Raw genomic sequence first — 15,444 nt, forward strand, 5'->3', positions numbered from 1 at the left:
TTGGAGGAATTCTAGTGGCCTTACAGGGATGTGAGGTGAAACATAATGCTGGAAATCTATATCCCATAAATATTGGATCTATACAAACTCCACTATTCCTGTTTGGACTCCAGAGCCGAAGTGTCTATGAAAGATGCTTTGATGAAAGGATGCTCATCCTGGGTGGAGGGGACACAGATCTCTTCCTATGGTAAACACATTTCAGCCTGGTTGTGATTTTCCCATAAAAGACCTTTCCTATTTAATTACCTGTACACTGCAGGGAGTCCCATCTTCAAGGGGTGTTTTTAATTTTTAGCTCTACCCATCCTAATTACTTTTCCTCACTTCCTAGCTATACTAATTTCACTTTTGCCCCATATGTCCAATGAGGTCTATTTCAAAGAGTTTGAAGTATAAGCTCTTGCCCTTCTGGAGATATCTTATGGATTTTAATTTTCCTCTATGACATAAAGTTTCAGTTTTTCTTCAATCACACTCCTTTAGAAAATTTTTCCCACTTTCAGTACATTATATGGTAAAATGAATGGTGTTAAAAATTACACCTGGTTGCCTGCAAAAAATCTCTCAAACAGTTACGTAAAAAATAACAAAAGTTATGATTCTTGACAGGCATGAAAGAAAAAAATGAAAGCAAGGAGACAAAAAATGTCTATATCTCCATGAAGTTAGCAGAAATGTGTTGTTTTTTTTTCTATTTCGTTGTTGTGGCCGTTGGGGGGGGGGGGGGGGGGGAACACACAGTAAATTCAACTAGAAGATCTAATGACAAACTTGACACAGTTCGTCTTTTTTGTCAACATTTTCAATCATCACTAAAGGTTCATCTATTTTTCTTCAGGGGTCCACCACTCTCCACCCCTGGCATCCTGCTTTGCCAATGGCAATGCGCTCCTGAAGATTGACAGTTCAGTGCTGTGTAATGGTTTCACCTCTGAGCTCCTGCCGAGGCTGCTAGCAGGGGCTGCTTTGCCTCAGCCGCATGGGATAAGTGTGGGGAAGTGAGGCTAGTTGTATCCAGTGTTTCACCTCCTTTCAGAGCTGCATGTGCAGATGTGACTTTGACACTACAGAGGTGGCCAGTTATCTAGGCAATGATGATTAAGAGGTAAAATGCAAACATGCTTGTTTTTATAATCACTTGGCAATTTTAGCCATTTTTAAACTTGAGACAACCCCTTAATGTATGTATCGGTGGACTTTCCACTGAAAAGGGCAGACCAATAGCTAATCCTAAATGTCGAAATGTGTACTTGCTTCTTTTGTTATTAGATTTTTAAGGCCAAAGACATAATAATGTGACTGTTCAGACCATTTGTATTAAAATGGGTGGCCTTTATGAATCTCATATGTGTATCCCTATTTTACAAAAAATATAGAGCTCTACTCTGAAGTATCGAAGGATTACATTTTATGTGTTTTTTATGATTTAGAAAATCCTACCCTCTGTGCGGCATCAGTCCCTATAGAAATAGTGAATCCATTCAGAAATAATGTCTGCATTACATTAATATATACCCACATTTTTATAGGCACTTTTCAATATAACCTACAAGTACTATATAAGCTGCAGCAAAATATGCTTGAAAGTTTCATTATGTGAGCTGGGAACATTTTTATGGTGCCGTTAAAATCATCTTGCCAACCTGTGTAACCTTACAAAAATACATTCCCATGTTATTATATTTGACAAAAAAACACATGACTGAAACTTCATATAATTTTTTTTTTCCAAGATCTGAACCATTATTTTATTGAGCAGCTACCTGTAAAATGAATGCCCTAAAGCATCTTGGAAAAATAGGTTATTTATTATTTTGTATGGTAAAATGCTTATTATTAATAAGTGACAATAATTCAGTACATTGTGATAGTTTGGGACTTTTTTATGATTCTGGGTAGCAATGCTAATGTCCTGCATGCTCATCGTCATATCCACTTTTACCGTATTAACTCGCTTTTCCTCTCCAGATTAACACTTTTCACCTCCGGGCAGCATGTCAAAATCAGACAAGGTTACAACAGCCGGAATACGGTTTGTTTGCTTTTCATACTGTCATACTAATTCACTTTGTGGTCATGTATATCATCAGCTACTGTACGTTCCTTATACTCTATGTGGCAACTGATCTTCATGCAAATAGTAACGATATATTATGGCAAACTGAATAAGTATGTGAAAAATGGTTCTATGCCAGGGTTTTATTTTTATTGTTTTATTTACTGCAAACCAGTAATTTCTTTTTAGCTTTTTTGAATATAGCTATTGATATATCGGGGTGGACATTAAAGTGGTCGAATCAAAACGGCATGTAAAGCCAATGTATAATGCAGCAACGTCAACAGGGGACATGTATAACCAAATACAGCTTTCCTAAATTATTTAAGGGGCAACCTTTGTAAGAAATACCTTAATGCATAACTGTTGTTTTAATTTTTATTTACTATATAATTGTCTAAGGGTCACTTCCGTCTTTCTGTCCTGTCTGTCTGTCACGGATATTCATTGGTCCCGGGCCTCTGTCTGTCATGGAAATCCAAGTCGCTGATTGGTCGCGGCTAGGGTTGAGCGAAACGGGTCGTTCATTTTCAAAAGTCGCTGACTTTTAGCAAAGTCGGGTTTCATGAAACCCGATCCGACCCCTGTGCGGGGTCGGCCATGTGGTACGCGACTTTCGCGCCAAAGTTGCGTTTCAATGACGCGAAAAGCGCCATTTCTCAGCCAATGAAGGTAAACGCGGGCAGCGTGATGACATAGGTCCTGGTCCCCACCATCTTAGAGAAGGACATTACAGTGATTGGCTTGCTGTCTGCGGCGTCACAGGGGCTATAAAGGGGCGTTCCCGCCGACCGCCATCTTACTGCTGCTGATCTGAGCTTAGGGAGAGGTTGCTGCCGCTTCGTCAGAAGCAGGGATAGCGTTAGGCAGGGTCCATTAACCACCAAACCGCTTGTGCTGTAGCGATTTGCACTGTCCAACACCACCTTCGGTGTGCAGGGACAGTGGAAACTACATTTTTTTTTTTCCTCAGCGCTGTAGCTCATTGGGCTGCCCTAGAAGGCTCCCTGATAGCTGCATTGCTGTGTGTACGCCGCTGTGCAAACCAACTGCTTTTTTCAAAGCACAAATCCTCTTGTTCCTTCCTTTCTGCACAGCTATCTTGTTTGTTTGTCCACACTTTTTATTTAATTTGTGCATCAGTCCACTCCTTATTGCTGCCTGCCATACCTGGCTGAGATTACTGCAGGGAGATAGTAATTGAAGGACAGTTCCTTTTTTTTTTTTTTTTGTGGGAGATTAAGATTGGCATTTCTGCTAGAGTGCCATCCCTGTCTGTGCCATCTCTCACTCAGTGGGCCATAGAAAGCCTATTTATTTTTTTGCTTGATTTGAGTTCTAAAATCTACCTGAAAAAATCACTACATCAATCAGTGGGAGAAAAATATTGGCCTCAGGGCTTGTGTGCCAGTCCTAAGCGTGCCATCTCTCTCACAAATAGTGGGCCATAGAAAGCCTATTTATTTATTTTTTTTTTTGTTTTATAAATTCTCCCTAAAAAAAAAAAGGGAGATTAATATTGGCCTTTGGGCTTGTGTGCCAGTCCTGAGCGTGCCATCTCTCTCACAAATAGTGGGCCATAGAAAGCCTATTTATTTTTTTGGTTGATTTGGGTTCTAAATTCTACCTGAAAAAATCAATAAATCAATCAGTGGGAGATCAATATTGGCCTCTGGGCTTGTGTGCCACTCCTGACTCCTGTGTGCATCATCTCTCACTCAGTGGGCCATAGAAAGCCTATTTTTTGTTTTCTAAATTCTCCCTGAAAAAATCATTTTATTTTATTTGGTTTCTAAATTCTTCCTGGAAAAAAATCATTTTTTTTTATTATTTTTTTTTTCTAAAGTCTCCCTGAAAAAAAAAAAAAAATCAAATCAGTGAGAGATTAATATTGCCCTTTCTGCTTGTGTGCCAGTCTTGACTCCTGGGTGTGCCATCTTTCTCTCTCTCTCCATTGTGGGCCATAGAAAGCCTATTATTTTTTTTTGCTTGATTTGGGTTCCAAAATCTACCTGAAAAAATCACTACATCAATCATTGGGAGAAAAATATTGGCCTCTGGGCTTGTGTGCCACTCCTGGCTCCTGTGTGTGGCATCTCTCACTCAGTGGGGCATAGAAAGCCTTTTTTTTTTTTTTTTTTTTTTTTTTTATTTGGTTTCTAAATTGTCATTGGAAAAATCATTTTATGTTATTTGGTTTCTAAATTCTTCCTGAAAAAATCATTTTATTTTATTTTGTTTCTAAAGTCTCCCTGAAAAAAATAAAATAAAAAAAAACAGTGGGAGATTAATATTTATATTTGTGCTTCAGTGACAGTCCTGCGTGTGTGGCATCTCTCTCATTTGGTGCCACCAAAAACAGAGTGTGTAACATTGTGCCTGATTTTCGTTGTGGTCTCACCCACCTGTAAAGGGGTAGCTAAATCATACTGAAGTTATAGCTCACCGTGTAAGTTGTGTGACAGCAACAAATACCGTTAGTTTGGTTACGTTTTTAAAACAATGAGGAAGTCTGGTGGAAGAGGTCGTGGCCGGGGGCGTTCATTGTCAGCTGGTAATGAGGGTTGTGGAAGTGGTGGAGCATCAGGTGGTCGTGGGAAAAGAAATATTGCACCTAAGTCTGGAGCTGTGGAGCCAGGTTCGTCGTCTGGCTACACAAGGCCTCGAACGCTCCCTTTTCTGGGAGTAGGAAAACCGCTTTTAAAGCCGGAGCAGCAAGAGCAAGTTTTGGCTTATCTTGCTGACTCAGCCTCTAGCTCTTTTGCCTCCTCTCGTGAAACTGGTAAATGTAAAAGCAGCGCGTCGTTAGTGGTCAGGGACAAGTCGCTTCCTTGTCCTCTTCAGCAAAAACAACAACAGAGAAGAATGCAGCAGGCGACACAACGGGTTACTCCATGGAGCTCTTTACACATACTGTCCCTGGCTTAGAAAGTGAAGCAGTTAACAGTCCATGCCCATTACAAGTTGAATCTGACATGGAGTGCACTGATGCACAGCCACAGCCAGACTACTATGCTGGTCCTTTGACTCAGACCACAACATTGCCCTCGCAGGGTAATGATCAAGAATCAGACCCTGATGAGACTATGTTGCCCCATCACGAACGCTATACCACCGACCGACACGGTGACATAGACGAAGTTGCACACGAGCTACAAGAAGAGGTAATAGATGACCCAGTTCTTGACCCCGATTGGCAGCCATTGGGGGAACAGGGTGCAGGCGGCAGCAGTTCTGAAGCGGAGGAGGAGGGGCCGCAGCAGGCATCAACATCGCAACAGGTTCCATCTGCCAGGCCCGTATCTTGCCCAAAACGCGTGGCAAAGCCAAAACCTGTTGGAGGACAGCGTGGCCATCCGGTTAAAGCTCAGTCTGCAATGCCTGAAAAGGTATCCGATGCTAGAAAGAGTGCAGTCTGGCATTTTTTTAAACAACATCCAATTGATAAGCGCAAAGTCATCTGTCAAAAATGTTCAACTACCTTAAGCAGAGGGCAGAATCTGAAAAGTCTCAATACAAGTTGCATGCATAGACATTTAACCACCATGCATTTGCAAGCTTGGACTAACTACCAAACGTCCCTTAAGGTTGTAGCACCCTCGGCCAATGAAGCTAGTCATCAACGCAACATCCCTTCCGGCAGTGTAGGGCCACCATTTTCTGCACCACCTGCAGTATCTGTGCAGGTTTCTTTGCCAGGCCAAAGCAGTCAGGGTCAGGGAATCACCAGTTTCGTAGTAGGAAACACTGCATCTAGGGCACCGGCGGCAACAATACCATCTCCCACCGTCTCTCAGTCTGCCATGTCCACCGGCACCCCCGCTAGTTCCACGATCTCCAGCTCTCCAGTCCAGCTCACCCTACATGAGACTATGGTTAGAAAAAGGAAGTACTTAGCCTCGCATCCGCGTACACAGGGTTTGAACGCCCACATAGCTAGACTAATCTCGTTAGAGATGATGCCCTACCGGTTAGTTGAAAGGGAAGCTTTCAAAGCCCTGATGGACTATGCTGTACCACGCTACGAGCTACCCAGTCGACACTTTTTTTCCAGAAAAGCCATCCCAGCCCTCCACCAGCATGTTAAAGAGCGCATCGTCCATGCACTCAGGCAATCTGTGAGCACAAAGGTGCACCTGACAACAGATGCATGGACCAGTAGGCATGGCCAGGGACGTTACGTGTCCATCACGGCACACTGGGTGAATGTTGTGGATGCAGGGTCCACAGGGGACAGCAAGTTTGGGACAGTTCTGCCTAGCCCACGGTCTAGGAAACAGTTGGCTGTAGCCGTTCGCACCCCCTCCTCCTCCTCCTCGTCCTCCTGCAGAAGCGAGAGCTCGTCCACAGACCGCAGTCGCACAACCACTCCATCCGCAGCTGCCACTGTTGCACACCAGGTCTCCCATTATGAGGCAGCTACTGGCAAACGTCAGCAGGCTGTATTGGCTATGAAGTGTTTGGGCGACAACAGACACACCGCGGAAGTTCTGTCCGAGTTCTTGCAGAAAGAAACGCAGTCGTGGCTGGGCACTGTAGATCTTGAGGCAGGCAAGGTAGTGAGTGATAACGGAAGGAATTTCATGGCTGCCATCTCCCTTTCCCAACTGAAACACATTCCTTGCCTGGCTCACACCTTAAACCTGGTGGTGCAGTGCTTCCTGAAAAGTTATCCGGGGTTATCCGACCTGCTCCTCAAAGTGCGTGGACTTTGCTCACATATCCGCCGTTCGCCCGTACACTCCAGCCGTATGCAGACCTATCAGCGTTCTTTGAACCTTCCCCAGCATCGCCTAATCATAGACGTTGCAACAAGGTGGAACTCAACACTGCACATGCTTCAGAGACTGTGCGAACAGAGGCGGGCTGTTATGTTTTTGTGGGAGGATACACATACACGGGCAGGCAGTTGGATGGCAGACATGGAGTTGTCAGGTGTGCAGTGGTCGAAGATTCAAGACATGTGTCAAGTCCTTCAGTGTTTTGAGGAATGCACACGGCTGGTTAGTGCAGACAACGCCATAATAAGCATGAGCATCCCCCTAATGCGTCTGCTGATGCAAAGTTTGACGCACATAAAGGATCAGGCGTCTGCAGCTGAGGAAGAGGAAAGCCTTGATGACAGTCAGCCATTGTCTGGCCAGGGCAGTGTACAGGACGAGGTAGCGGGCGAAGAGGAGAAGGAGGACGAGGAGGATGATGGGGATGATTATATTTTTAATGAGGAAGCTTTTCCGGGGCCACTGGAAATTGTTGGCGCGGCAAGGCCGGGTTCTGGTTTTTGGAGGGACACAAGTGACGTGGATTTGCCTGAAACTGCCCCTCAACCAAGCATAACCGCAGATTTGAGAACTGGAACTTTGGCCCACATGGCGGATTATGCCTTACGTATCCTCAAAAGGGACACACGCATTACTAAAATGATGAACGATGACGATTACTGGTTGGCCTGCCTCCTTGATCCTCGCTATAAAGGCAAATTGCAAAATATAATGCCACATGACAACTTGGAAATAATATTAGCAACCAAACAATCAACTCTTGTTGACCGTTTGCTTCTGGCATTCCCTGCACACAGCGCCCGTGATCGTTCTCACACGAGCTGCAGGGGCCAGCAGACCAGAGGTGTTAGAGGGGCAGAAATCAGAAGTGGCGTTGGCCAGAGGGGTTTTCTGACCAGGTTGTGGAGTGATTTTGCTATGACCGCAGACAGGACAGGTACTGCAGCATCAATTCAAAGTGACAGGAGACAACATTTGTCCAGTATGGTTACAAACGATTTCTCATCCCTTATCGACGTTCTCCCTCAACCGTCATTCCCATTTGATTACTGGGCATCCAAATTAGACACCTGGCCAGAATTGGCAGAATATGCATTGCAGGAGCTTGCTTGCCCGGCAGCTAGTGTCCTATCAGAAAGAGTATTCAGTGCTGCAGGTTCAATACTAACAGAAAAAAGGACTCGTCTGGCTACCCAAAATGTAGATGATCTAACCTTCATTAAAATGAACCACAACTGGATTTCGAAATCTTTTGCCCCACCTTGCCCGGCTGACACCTAGCTTTCCTATGAAAAGGTCTTGCCTGTGGACTATTCTGAATGACTTTTCCAATCTCGTAATTTTCTGCACCTGATTGTCCAGCATACGACATGTTTACACCTCACTAAATGGCCAAACTCCCCACACGGGGCCGTGGTATCGCCACTTGGCGCCAGCACCCGTGAGAGTGCTGTTTGTCTGAAGAGGTGGGTGTGCCCGCTTTTGGTCGACGGCACTGCCACTGGGTCCCTCATAGTACAATAAAGTGTCTCTGGCGGTGGTGGTGCGCACCCAACGTCAGACACACCGTTGTAATATGAGGGGCCCTGGGCCTGTACCGCCGGCCACAAGACAGTTCCCCCCCAGCTCAAACAGTGCTCTACCACTTGCAAAATTATCTCTCACAGCTCCACCAATGTTTAGTCTATGCGCTGACATCCTTCAATGCCTGGCACTGACAATACCATTGTATTGACATTTTTGTTATGTTAGGCCTTCGAAGCCTGTCTGCGGTCCCTCCTTCCACTAGGCCTCCACTGACCTGTCTACTGCTGCCCGTGTACCCCTGGAACCAATTTTAAATTGCCAACAGCCCTATTTTTTATGTTAGGCCTTCGAAGCCTCTCTGCGATCCCTCCTTCCACTAGGCCTCCACTGACCATTGTACTGCTGCCCTTGTACCACTGGAACCAATTTTAAATTGCCAACAGCCCTATTTTTTTATGTTAGGCCTTCGAAGCCTGTCTGCGGTCCCTCCTTCCACTAGGCCTCCACTGACCATTGTACTGCTGCCCGTGTACACCTGGAACCAATTTTAAATTGCCAACAGCCCTATTTTGTTATGTTAGGCCTTCGAAGCCTGTCTGCGGTCCCTCCTTCCACTAAGCCTCCACTGACCACACCACTGCTGCCCGTGTACCCCTGGAACCAATTTAAAATTGCCTACAGCCATCTGTTATTATGTTAGGCCTTCGATGCCTGTCTGCGGTCACTCCTTCCACTAGGCCTCCACTGACCACACCACTGCTGCCCGTGTACCCCTGGAACCAATTTAAAATTGCCTACAGCCAGCCCAATTTTTTTATTTTAGGCCTTCGATGCCTGTCTGCGGTCCGTTCTTTCTACTACTACTACACTGACCAGGCCACTGCTGCCCGTGTTCCCCTGGAACCAATTTAAAATTGCCTACAGCCATGTGTTATTATGTTAGGCCTTCGATGCCTGTTTGCGGTCACTCCTTCCACTAGGCCTCCACTGACCACACCACTGCTGCCTGTGTACCCCTGGAACCAATTTAAAATTGCCTACAGCCAGCCCAATTTTTTTATTTTAGGCCTTCGATGCCTGTCTGCGGGCCGTTCTTTCTACTACTACTACACTGACCAGGCCACTGCTGCCCGTGTTCCCCTGGAACCAATTTAAAATTGCCTACAGCCATGTGTTATTATGTTAGACCTTCGATGCCTGTTTGCGGTCACTCCTTCCACTAGGCCTCCACTGACCACACCACTGCTGCCCGTGTACCCACGGAACCAATTTAAAATTGCCTACAGCCATGTGTTATGTTAGGCCTTCGATGCCTGTCTGCGGTCACTCCTTCCACTAGGCCTCCACTGACCACACCACTGCTGCCCGTGTACCCCTGGAACCAATTTAAAATTGCCTACAGCCAGCCCAATTTTTTTATCTTAGGCCTTCGATGCCTGTTTGCGGTCACTCCTTCCACTAGGCCTCCACTGACCACACCACTGCTGCCCGTGTTCCCCTGGAACCAATTTAAAATTGCCTACAGCCATGTGTTATTATGTTAGGCCTTCGATGCCGGTTTGCGGTCACTCCTTCCACTAGGCCTCCACTGACCACACCACTGCTGCCCGTGTACCCACGGAACCAATTTAAAATTGCCCACAGCCATGTGTTATTATGTTAGGCCTTCGATGCCTGTCTGCGGTCACTCCTTCCACTAGGCCTCCACTGACCACACCACTGCTGCCCGTGTACCCCTGGAACCAATTTAAAATTGCCTACAGCCAGTCCAATTTTTTTATTTTAGGCCTTCGATGCCTGTCTGCGGTCCGTTCTTTCTACTACTACTACACTGACCAGGCCACTGCTGCCCGTGTTCCCCTGGAACCAATTTAAAATTGCCTACAGCCATGTGTTATTATGTTAGGCCTTCGATGCCTGTCTGCGGTCACTCCTTCCACTAGGCCTCCACTGACCACACCACTGCTGCCCATGTACCCATGGAACCAATTTAAAATTGCCTACAGCCATCTGGTATTATGTTAGGCCTTCGATGCCTGTCTGCGGTCACTCCTTCCACTAGGCCTCCACTGACCACACCACTGCTGCCCGTGTACCCCTGGAACCAATTTAAAATTGCCTACAGCCATCTGTTATTATTTTAGGCCTTCGAAGCCTGTCTGCGGTCCTTCCTTCCAATAGTTCTCCACTGACCAGACCAATGCTGGCCGTGTACCCCTGGAACCCAGCTGAAAGTGCATGTAGCCTCCTTTTTTTCTTTGTTTTATATTTAGAAAGCCCAGATGAACTACGCTGTGCAACGGTTCAAGCTACCCAGTCGACATTTCTTTTGCGAGAAAAGCCATCCCAGCCCTCCACCGGCATGAAAAAGTCTGCATTGTCATAGCACTCAGGCAATCAAACAGTAGAAAGGTGCACCTGACAAGAGACGCATGGACCAGTAGGCATGTCCACAAAATGTTACGTGTCCATTACGGAGCACTGGGTTAATGTGTTGGATGCATGGTCCACAGGGGACAGCCTACAAAGTCTGTCTGCAGTCCCTAATTCAAATTGTCCTCCGTTGACCACACCACTGCTGCCCGTGTACCCCTGGAACCAATTTTAAAGTGCCTACAGACAAATTTTATTATGTTAGGCCTAGTACGCCTGTTTGTGGTCCCTCCTTCCAATACTCCTCCACTGACCACACCACTGCTGCCCGTGTACCCCTGGAACCTATTTTTAATTGCATAGAGCATCCTTTTTTTAATAGTAGGCGTACAAAGTCTGTCTGCGGTCCATAATTGAAATAGTCCTCCACTGACCAGACCAATGCTGCCTGTGTACCCCTAAAACCTTTTTTAAACTGCATTGAGCCACATTTTTGGTTTAAGTCCTACTACCTGTGTCTGTCTGCGCCACTCAATTCAGCTGTGTTCCTTTGAAAAAAGCTGAGCGTCAATAGTCTTGTTTTCAGCCTCTAGGAATTTTAAAACTGCAGTGGGGGTACAACTTTGGTAGGGCCTACTAACGGTGTCTGCCTCCCCAAGGTGTGCCCCAGGTTTCCTCGCCATTGCTTCGATCTTAATGCTCTCGTTTAGTAGTTGTTGGAAACTACACTGCATTAGGCCTACAAATTGGGTATGGGGTGTAGAGAGATGGTGTGTTCCACTCCAAGGTGTTCCCCAGGTTTTCTCTCCATTGCTTCGATCTTCATGCTCTCGTTTAGTAGTTGTTGGAAACTACACTGCATTAGGCCTACAAATTGGGTATGGGGTGTAGAGAGATGGTGTGTTCCACTCCAAGGTGTTCTCCAGGTTGCCTTTCCTGAGCTTCGATCTTCCGGCTCTCGTTTAGTAGTTGTTGGAAACTACGCTGCATTAGGCCTACAAATTGGGTATGGGGTGTAGAGAGATGGTGTGTTCCACTCCAAGGTGTTCCCCAGGTTTCGTCCACATTGCTTCGGTCTTCCGACTCTCGTTTAGTAGTTGTAGAAAACTACACTGCATTAGGCCTACAAATTGGGTATGGGGTGTAGAGAGATGGTGTGTTCCACTCCAAGGTGTTCCCCAGGTTTCCTCTCCATTGCTTCGATCTTCATGCTCTCGTTTAGTAGTTGTCGGAAACTACACTGCATTAGGCCTACAAATTGGGTATGGGGTGTAGAGAGATGATGTGTTCCACTCCAAGGTGTTCTCCAGGTTGCCTTTCCTGAGCTTCGATCTTCCGGCTCTCGTTTAGTAGTTCTTGGAAACTACACTGCATTAGGCCTACAAATTTGGTATGAACAAAGCTGTGCCGCCTGTTTACTACGGTTGCCAATTTTGAACTGCATTTCGACTACTTACTGATTTGGGCCTACTCTCTGTGTCAGCCTCTCATTCCAGTTGTCCTCCACTGCAATGCCCCCTGGTTAGTCCTGTGTTACCAATTTTGAACTGCATTTAGCCAACTTTATTCTTTGGGCCTATATCTGTGTTTCCTCCTCATCCTGCCCATTGCCCAGCCAGTGATAGATGAGTCTGCTGGTACATTGACCCATAACGCAAAATTCCCCGTGCACGCTACACAGCAAGATTGTGACCCTGCTGAAAGTCAGGTTCCTCTTCCCGCATACCATACCACCTTACACGGGGACAAAGAGGAAGGTGCAGATGAAAGTGCAGGTTCCTTCATCAGGTGGGGGGAGGAATACTAGTTGGCGACGTCACTGGCACAGGGCCTCTCATAGTACGCAAAAGTGTTGCTGCCGGTGGGAGGCGCCCCCGGCGTGCAAACACACCGCTGTACTTTGAGGGGCCCTGTGCCAGTGCCAATGCCAACGAGTGGGCCCCCCCTGCTTGCTCAGGATCACAGCACTTGCAAAGTTGAAATACTTACCTCTCCCTGCTCCACTGCCGTGACGTGGTCCAGATTTACTGGGCCCACTAATTACTTGAACCAGCCCTACCCCCCACAACTTTAGCCAAATGACCCCCAATTTCAAATGCCTTCCAATTATTATAAGCTAAATTACGATTGACAAGCTTCTGTAACAAGAATGGATGTTTTTGCCATTAAAATGGGCAGTGTAGGTGTTTTCCTGGCCTCCACTCACTGCCGACTATGCTCCCCCATTGACTTGCATTGGGTTTCGTGTTTCGGGCGATACCCGACTTTTCGCCATAATCGGCCGATTCCACTCGACTCGACTTCTAAGATAGTCGGGTTTCGCGAAACACGACTCGACTCTAAAAAGGTCAAGGTCGCTCAACCCTAGTCGCGGCAAAACAGCCATGACCAATCAGCGACGGGCACAGTCCGGAAGAAAATGGCCGCTCCTTCCTCCCCGCAGTCAGTGCCCGCTCCATACTCCCCTCCGGTCAGTGATCACACAGGGTTAATGGCAGCGTTCAACGCGGTGTAACGCACTCGGTTAACGCTGCTATTAACCCTGTGTGACCAACTTTTTACTATTCATGCGGCCTATGCAGCTTGAATAGTAAAAAGATCTAATGTTAAAAATAATTAAAAAGATAAAAAATCGTTATATACTCTCTGTCCGTCGACCCCTCGGATCCACAACAGGCCTTTCCCGCTCGCGATGATCCGGTAACCAGTCCATGCTGCGATCTCGCGAGATGATGACGTAGCAGTCTCGCGATACCGCTACGTCATCATCTCACGAGACCGCAATGCACTCCTCAGACCGGAGCGCGCGAAGACCATCGGTAACCGGTCGCTTCGATCGGAACGCTCTGGAAGGTGAGTATGTAACTATTTTTTATTTTAATTCTTTTTTTTTAACAGGGATATGGTGCATACTACGTGACTGGGCAATATACTACGTGGCTGGGCAATATGCTATGTGGCTGGGCAATATACTATGTGGCTGGGCAATATACTATGTGGCTGGGCAATATACTATGGCTGGGCAATATACTATTTGGCTGGGCAATATACTATGTGGCTGGGCAATATACTATGTGGCTGGGCAATATACTATGTGGCTGGGCAATATACTATGTGTTATGGACCTGGTGGTTAGGAGCACCCGGAATGACCTGATGGTTAAACTCACACAGGACAAGCTCTGGGAAGTGGGAGCTCTGCTGACCGCAACCCCTAATCCTATCACAACAACTAGAAATAGCCGTGGAGCGTACCTGACTGCCTAGATGCCTCTTCACAGCCTAAGAGCTAACTAGCCCTAAAGATAGAAAATAAAGCCTACCTTGCCTCAGAGAAATTCCCCAAAGGAAAAGGCAGCCCCCACATATATTGACTGTGAGTTAAGATGAAAGTCACAAACGCAGAAATGAAACAGGTTTTAGCAAAGGGAGGCCCGACTTACTAAACAGACTGAGGATAGGAAAGGTAACTTTGTGGTCAGCACAAAAAACTACAAAAAGACCACGCAGAGTGTGCAAAAAGACCTCTGCACCGACTCACGGTGCGGAGATGCCACTCTGCATCCCAGAGCTTCCAGCTAGCAAGGCAAAATCATGATGGCAAGCTGGACAAGGAAACAATGAACAAATAATAAACTAGCAAGGACTTAGCTTCTGCTGGAGTAGACAGGTCACCAGAAAGATCCAAGAGCGAACTGAACCAGTACAAGAACATTGACAGCTGGCATGGAGTAACGATCTGAGTGGAGTTAAATAGAGCAGCCAGCCAAAGAATAAACTACTTCACCTGTGGAAGGAACCTCAGAAGCAGCAGCTCCACTCACAGGCACCAGAGGGAGTCCATGGACAGAACTCGCTGAAGTACCATTCATGACCACAGGAGGGAGTTCGATAACAGAATTCACAACAGTACCCCCCCCCTTGAGGAGGGGTCATCGAACCCTCACCAGAGCCCCCAGGCTGATCAGGACGAGCCAAGTGAAAGGCACGAACTAGATCGGCAGCAGGAACATCAGAGGCAAAAACCCAGGAATTATCTTCCTGACCATAACCCTTCCACTTGACCAGGTTCTGGAGTTTCCATCTCGAAATACGAGAATCTAAAATCTTCTCCACCACATACTCCAACTCCCCCTCGACCAACACCGGGGCAGGAGGATCAACGGGGGGAACCATAGGCGCCACCTATCTCCGCAATAATGACCTATGGAACAAATTATGGATGGCAAAAGAAGCTGGAAGGGCCAAATGAAATGACACAGGATTGAGAACTTCAGAAATCTTATACGGACCAATGAAACGAGGCTTAAACTTAGGAGAGGAAACCTTCATAGGAACATGACGAGATGACAACCAAACCAAATCCCCAACACGAAGTCGGGGACCAACACAGCGCCGGCGGTTAGCGAAACGTTGAGCCTTCTCCTGGGACAATGTCAAATTGTCCACCACATGAGTCCAAATCTGCTGCAACCTGTCCACCACAGTATCCACACCAGGACAGTCCGAAGGCTCAACCTGCCCTGAAGAGAAACGAGGATGGAAACCAGAATTACAGAAAAGAGGCGAAACTCAAAGTAGCCGAGCTGGCCCGATTATTAAGGGCAAACTCAGCCAAAGGCAAGAAGGACACCCAATCATCCTGATCAGCAGAAACAAAGCATCTCAGATATGTTTCCAAAGTCTGATTAGTTCGTTTGGTTTG

General features: G+C 46.6%; 1 protein-coding gene across 15 annotated transcripts in view; it reads left to right on the top strand.

Moving 5' to 3' along the window:
- BMPR1B (bone morphogenetic protein receptor type 1B) overlaps window positions 1-15,444 on the top strand; it is an 899,743-nt gene that overhangs the window by 304,402 nt on the left and 579,897 nt on the right. For 9 of the 15 annotated variants that reach the window (XM_069743588.1, XM_069743594.1, XM_069743590.1 and 6 more), the window contains exon 2: window positions 1,972-2,035. The exons of the other annotated variants lie outside the window; for them this stretch is intronic. The gene's annotated coding sequence lies outside the window, so the exon portion shown is untranslated. The remainder of the gene's footprint in view (window positions 1-1,971; window positions 2,036-15,444) is intronic. 15 annotated transcript variants of the gene reach the window in all.

Source organism: Ranitomeya imitator, chromosome 1 (assembly GCF_032444005.1).
Source record: "Ranitomeya imitator isolate aRanImi1 chromosome 1, aRanImi1.pri, whole genome shotgun sequence".
NCBI classification, from domain to species: Eukaryota; Metazoa; Chordata; class Amphibia; order Anura; family Dendrobatidae; genus Ranitomeya; species Ranitomeya imitator.